This window comes from Orycteropus afer, unplaced genomic scaffold (assembly GCF_000298275.1).
Source record: "Orycteropus afer afer isolate SDZICR_OR568_19922 unplaced genomic scaffold, OryAfe1.0 scaffold00646, whole genome shotgun sequence".
NCBI lineage: Eukaryota > Metazoa > Chordata > Mammalia > Tubulidentata > Orycteropodidae > Orycteropus > Orycteropus afer.
In genome coordinates, this window is record NW_006922233.1 from 56,169 (window position 1) to 63,189 (window position 7,021).

Genomic DNA, 7,021 nt, shown 5'->3' on the forward strand with positions numbered 1-7,021 from the left:
CTGGATAAAGACATCATTGTTGGTAAAATAGAGTGTCATCAAAAGAGAGGAACACCTTGAATGAGAGAAACTGACAAAATGGTTACAACAACGGGTTCAAATACCACAATGATTTTGAGCATGGTGTAAGACTGGGAAGTGTTTCATTCTGTTGGACAAAGTGTCGCTATGATTTTGAATCAACTCAGTGATATCTAAGATAAATATATACAAACATATCCATATATACATGTTCACATAATATACATTTTAAAGTTTAGTTAATGTTCTTATTAGTCATATTACAGTTTTCATGAAACCAAACAATTTTTTTTTTTTTTTATCACCCCTATATAGTGAGTAAACAAGCAAAATACAGGTTGAATAAACAAATGTTCAATGATGGTGTCTGTGGTAGTTCAGTTTGTGTGTCAACTTGGCTGGGCCTCATTGAGTGGGTGAGCAGCTGGATGTAGTATTCCCCATGATGAGACTGGTAATCAACTCCATAGTGGAATCTACTGGGTGCAGTTGAGTAGCTGCCTTTGGGATGTGGTCTGCTTCCTGTATATAAGGAGAAGCCTTGGAAATGGTCTCTAGCCTATGGCACACTTGGACCCTTCATGTAGCTGTGTCGTTGCTCAGTAGCCCGCTATGCTCTGCCCATGTTGGGACTTACAATGGACTTAAGTTAAGGGCCTGCTGTGTGGTTTGGTAACATCAGACTGTGCCTTTTCACTTTGTCAACCTTGGAGCTTCTCAGCCTCAGCAGCCAATAGCTGTCTGAGTGAAGAAATGCCTCTAGCTCCAGTGAGCTAGGGACAGGAGGCAGAACAGGACCCCAAGGTTGAGTGCTTTCACCTAGCCCCTAAGGTCTGGAACTTTGAACTTGGATTTAAAGCTTCCAAATTGTAAGAATAAACTCCTGTTTGTTAAGGCCATCCATTTGTGGTATATTCTTGTCAGAGTGGTATTAGATAACCAAAACAGTGTCCAAATAAAATAAGTATATTTATACTTTGGTAAAGTGCTACTTATACTTTTATAAGTGATCATAATGACTGATAAAGTTGCAGCTTTTTCAATTCATTATCCTTAGTTACATATATAAGCATGGAAATGCTATGAAAGAATTCACAGAAATGACTTCTACTAGGATAATTATCCAAAAGCATGTCCTATTAAAAATGGGTAAATAATGGAAATTTTGTACAATATTAGTAGCACATTTTTACTTCAATAATTGTGGATGAAATTTCACAAAAAGCAATATACTATAATGTTATGTGTCATTATCATTTGAGCATCCTCTTTAACCAACATTTTTCTAACCTAATATTTTGTAAAGATTATCTGGGAAATATAGATAATAAAATATCAGCATTTCTGAAATCCAAATTGCATTCATTTTCTGAATTATTGATAATTAAGAGTAGATAAAATAATTTCATTACTTTCTGCATTGTTTTTATATTTTTTTCTTTATATAATATAAAGTTTCAAATCTATTCCTATCATTAAGTATTGTAATTAAGAATTTTCAGTGTCTCTTTTATAATTACAATTTAACAACAAGCAAATTACATCTCTAATTACTGCACTTTATGTGTATAATTTCAAATCTTCTATAAAACTAATCACACAGTATTTTAAAATAAGAGAAATGATTAAAATATTTTGATAAATGCATATTATATTCTTGGCACTTTTTCTAATAAATATCCAAATATATCTCATCAACTCTTTAACAGTTGAACCACACATTACTACTATTTCAATTTTACAAGGGGGTGGAAAATGAGACAAACAAAATGTAAGTAACTTTTCCAATGTTGTATAGCTAGGAATTGCACATCCTCCAGGACAGATTTGTTAGTCCTTTTAGCAGCCCATGGCACTTTCAGCATTCTTGGCCAGCACCAATACACAAAAGCATTAACTCTTCTTTGATCTTCCTTATTCATTTTCCAGGTCTCGCATGCACATGAGATGACTGAATATATCATAGCTTGGGTCAGGTACACATCAGTCCTCAAGGAGATATCTTTGCTCTTCAGCACTAAAAAGAAGTCCTTTGCAGCCAATCTTCCCAGTGCTATACATCATCTGATGCCATGACTGCTGCTTCCATTGACATTGATTGAGGAACCAAGCAATATGTACTCTTTGACAACTTCAGTCTTTTCTCCATTTATCATCATACTGCTTATAGGTTCAGTTGTGAGAATTTTTGTTTTCTATATATTGAGGTATAATCCACACTACAGAGTGCAGTCTTTAGTCTTCATCAGTAATTGCTTTAAGTCATCCTTGCTTTCAGCAAGCAAAGTTGTATCATCTGCATATCGCAGATTAATGATTCTTCTTCTAATTTTAATATCATGTTCTTCTTCATATAATCCAGCCTCTCAGATTATTTTTTAAGCATACAGATTAAATAAGTATGGTGAAAGGATACATCCCTGACATACTGCCTTCCTGATTTTAAACCATGCAATATCCCCTTGTTCTGTTCAAAAGACAGCCTACTGGTCTATGTACAGGTTCCTCATGAGTACAATCAAGTGTTCTGGAACTCCCGTTAGTTCAATGTCACCCATAATTTGTTATGATCCACATAATCAAATGGTTTGGCATAGTCAATAAAACATAAGTAAACATCTTTCTGGTATTCTTTGCTTTGAGCCAAGATCCATCTGACATCAGCAGTGATATTCCTCTTTCCATGTCCTCTTCTGAATCCAGCCTGCACCTGTGGATGTTCTTTATCAATATACTGCTGCAACCATTTTTGAATTATCTTCAGTAAAATTTTACTTGTATGCAATATTAATGGTATTGTTCAATATTTTCCCCACTCTTGGATCACCTTTCTTTGGAAAGGGTACAAATATGGACCTCTTCCAGTCATTTGGCCAGGTAGCTGTCTTCAAAATCTCCTGGCATAGCCAAGTGAGGGCTTCCAGTGTGGCATTCATTCATTGAAACATCTCAGTGGGTATTCTGTCAATTCCTGGAGCCTTGTTTTTTTTTTGCCACTTTCTTCAGCACATTTTCAATTTATTCCTTCAATACCATTGGTTCTTGATCATATGCCACCTCCTGAAGTGGCTGAACATTGACCAATTTTTTTTTTTTTTTTTGTACAGTGACTCTGTGTATTCCTCCTATCTTCCTTTGATGTTTCCTGCATCATTCAATATTTTGTCCATAGAATCTTTCAATATTGCAACTCGAGGCTTAAAATTTTTCTTCAGTTTTTTCAACTTGAGAAATGCCAAGCATGTTCTTCCTTTTGGGTTTTCTAATTCTAGATCTTTGCACATTTCATTATAGTAATTGCCTTTGTCTGTTTGAGCTGCTCTTTGAAATCTTCTGTTCAGCTCTTTTATTTTGTCATTTGCTTTAGCTACTCTCTGTTCAAGGGAAAGTTTCAGAGTCTCTTCCAACATCCATTTTGGTATTTTCTTATTTTCCTGACTTTTAAATAAACTTTTGCTTTCTTCATGGATGATGTTCTTGATGTCATACCACAATTCCTCTGGTTTTCAGTCACTGATGTTCAATGTTTCAAATCTATTTTTCAGATTGTCTCTAAATCCAGGAGGGATATAATCAAGGTCATATTTTTGCTCTGTGGGACTTGTTTTAGTTGTCTTCAACTTCAACTTGAACTTACAAATGAGCCATTGATCATCTGTTCCACAATCAGTTCCTGGCCTTGTTTTGGCTGAAGATATTGAGTTTCTCAATCACTTCTTGCCACAGATGTAGTCAACCTGATTCCTGTGTACTCCTCTGGTGATGTCCATGTGCATAGCCACTGTTTTTGTTGTTGAATAAACATATTTTCAATGAATAAGTCATTGGTCTTGAAAAATTTTATCATGCCATCTCCAGTATTATTTCTTTCACCAAAGCCAAATTTTCCAACTATCAGTGATTCTTATTTGTTTCCAACTTTTGCATTCCAGTCACCAGTGATAAATCTGGGGATGACAAGGTGACAGAATCCAGGTAAGGGGAGAAAGATAGCCCCCACTCATAAAGCAGGAAGTAGAAAAAGCTGGGCATGATATGGTAGCAAGATCTAGGTAATGGGGGAGGGGGACAGAGCCTCCAGTCAAAGGCAGGAAGAAAGGAAAGCTGCAGATGAAAAGGTGGGAGGATCCAGGTAAGGGGAGGGTGGAGAGGTTTTGAACAGCTAAAGGAGATGAGTTTGTCTGTCAGTTTGCAGTATTATGGTGGCCTGAGTGTTGCTGTGTGGCTTGAGGCTGTGCCACCAGTATTTCAAATGCCAGCAGGGTTGCACATGGTACACAGGTTTCAACACAGTTTAAAGACTGAGACAGATTAGGAATAAGGAAGAGGTCATCCAATTCTCAAACAATTGTTCAGGGTAAACCTTATGAATAGCAGAGAAACACTGTCAGATACATTACTGGGCAACTTTATTAATAGCCTACAAACATTGTCTGATACAGTGTAGGAAGACAATCTCCTTGGGTCAGAAGGCATTCAAAATACACCCAAGAAAGAGCTGCATCATTAGAGTAGAACCAATCTTAATGATATGAAGGAAGTAAAGCTTTTGGAACCTCCATTTGCTGATGTGTCATGACTAAAATTGAGGAGAAACAGCTGCAAACATCCATTAATAATTAGAGAATGGAATGTACAAAGTATTAATCTATGACAATTGGATGTTGTCAAAAATGAAATGAAATGCATAAAGATTGGTATCCTAGGCACTAGTGAGCTGAAATGGACCAGATTTGGTAATTTTGAATAATAATTAAAAAAAATGATTTATTATGCCGGGAATGACAATTTAAAGAGCAATGGCATGGCATTCACGATCACAAAGGACGTTTCAAGATCTTTCCTGAAGTATAATGCTGTCAGTGTCAACAACATAAAGAGCAGCTATATACATGAACTTTGACAGATGGAATACACACACATAAATCAGATCAACTACAACAGTGAAAGAAACTGTGGAGAAACCCAATATCATCAGTCAACACAAGACAAGGAGTTGACTGTGGAACAGACCCTCAATTACTCATAAACAAGTTCAAATTGAAGGTAAAGAAAATTAAGTCCAAAATATGACCTTGATTATATCCCACCTGAATTTAGACACTATCTGAAGAATAGATTTGAAACATTGAACACCAATGACCAAAGGTCATACTAGTCGTAGGATGACATTAAGAACATCATACATGAAGAAAGCAAATGGCCATTAAAAAATAGGAAAGGAAGAAAAGATGGCATGATGGAAGAAGAGGCTCTGAACTTGCTCTTGAATGGAGAGTAGCTGAAATGAAAGGAAGAAATGCTGAAATAAAAGAATTGGACAGAAAAGTTCAAAGGTCAGAACAAGAAAACAATGTAAAGTATTATAATGAAATATCCAAAGACCTGGAGTTAGAAAACCAAAAGAGAAGAATATGCTCAGCATTTCCAAAGCTGAAAGAATGGAAGAAAAAATTCAAGTCTTGAGTTGCAATATTAGATTCTATGAATGAAATATTGAATAATGAAGGAACCATCAAATGAAATGGGAAGGAATACACAAAGACAATATACAAAAATAATTTGTTAACTATTTCAGGAGGAAGCATATGATCAAAACCGGTGATATTGAAGGAAGAAGTCTAAGCTGCATGAAGAAACTGGCAAAAAAAAAAAAAAAAACAAGCAAGGCTCCAGTAATTGAAAGACTACTCGCTAAGATGTTTCAACAAACATTCATGCAGCAATGAAAGAACTAACTTATTTATGCCAAGAAATTTTGAAGAGAACAGTCTGAGCAACTGACTGGAGGAGACTGATATCTGTGCCCATTCCAAACAAAGACAATCCAACAGAATAGGGAAATTATTGAAAAATATCATATCACATGCAAGTAAAACCTTGCAGAAGATAATTCAAAAAGAGTTGCAGAAGTTTATTGACATGGAACTTCCAGAAATGCAAGTTGGATTCAGTAGAGGACTTCAAACAAAGAATATCATTATTGAAGTCAGAAGGATCTTAGCTGAAAGGAAAGAATACTAGAATGATATCTACAATTGTTTTATTGACTATGCAAAAGCATTCAACTCTGTGCATCATAATAAATTATGGATAAAATTGCAATGAATAGGAATTCCAGAACTCTTAATTGTTCTCATGAGGAGCCAGTACATAGACCATACTTAGAATAGAACCATAGCATACCACATGGTTTAAATTAGGAAGGGTGAATTTTAGGGTTAAGTACTTTCACCACACTTATTCTATCTGTACACTGAGCAAATACTCTGAGAATCTGAACTATCTAACTATCTGAAGAAGAATGTGGCATCAGGATTGGAGGAAGACTCATTAACAACCTGCAATATGCAGATGACACAACCTTTTTTGCTGACAGTGAAGATAACTTGAAGCACTTGCTGATGAAGATACAAGTCTCCAGTGTTCAGCATCGTTTACACTCCAACAAAAAGAAAATGTAAATCCTCAAATTGGACCAATAAGCAATATTATGATAAATGGAGAAGAGTTTGAAGTTGTCACAGATTTCATTTTACTTGTATCCACATTGCATCAATGGAAGTAGCAGTCAAGAAATCACATGTTGTCTTTCACAGGGCAAATCTGCTGTAAAAGAAATACTTAAAGTGTTAAGAATCAAAGATGTCACTTTGAAGACCAAGGAGCAATTGACTCAAGCCATGTCATTTTCATTTGCCTCATATGGATGTAAAAGCTGGAAAATGAATAAGGAAGACCAAAGAAGAGTTAATACCTTTTAATTGTGGTGCTGGCCAAGAATACTGAAAATACCATGGACTGCCAGAAGAATGAACAAATCTATCCTGGAAGGGGAGCTCTGGTAGTGCAGCTAGAATGTGTCTTGGAATCAAGAATGGCCAGACTTTGATTTCACCTACGTTGGTCATGCTGTTAGAAGGGATGATTCTTTGGAGAAGGATATCATGCCTGGTAAAGTAGAGGGTCAGTGAAGGAGGGGAAGACTGTCAATGAAATG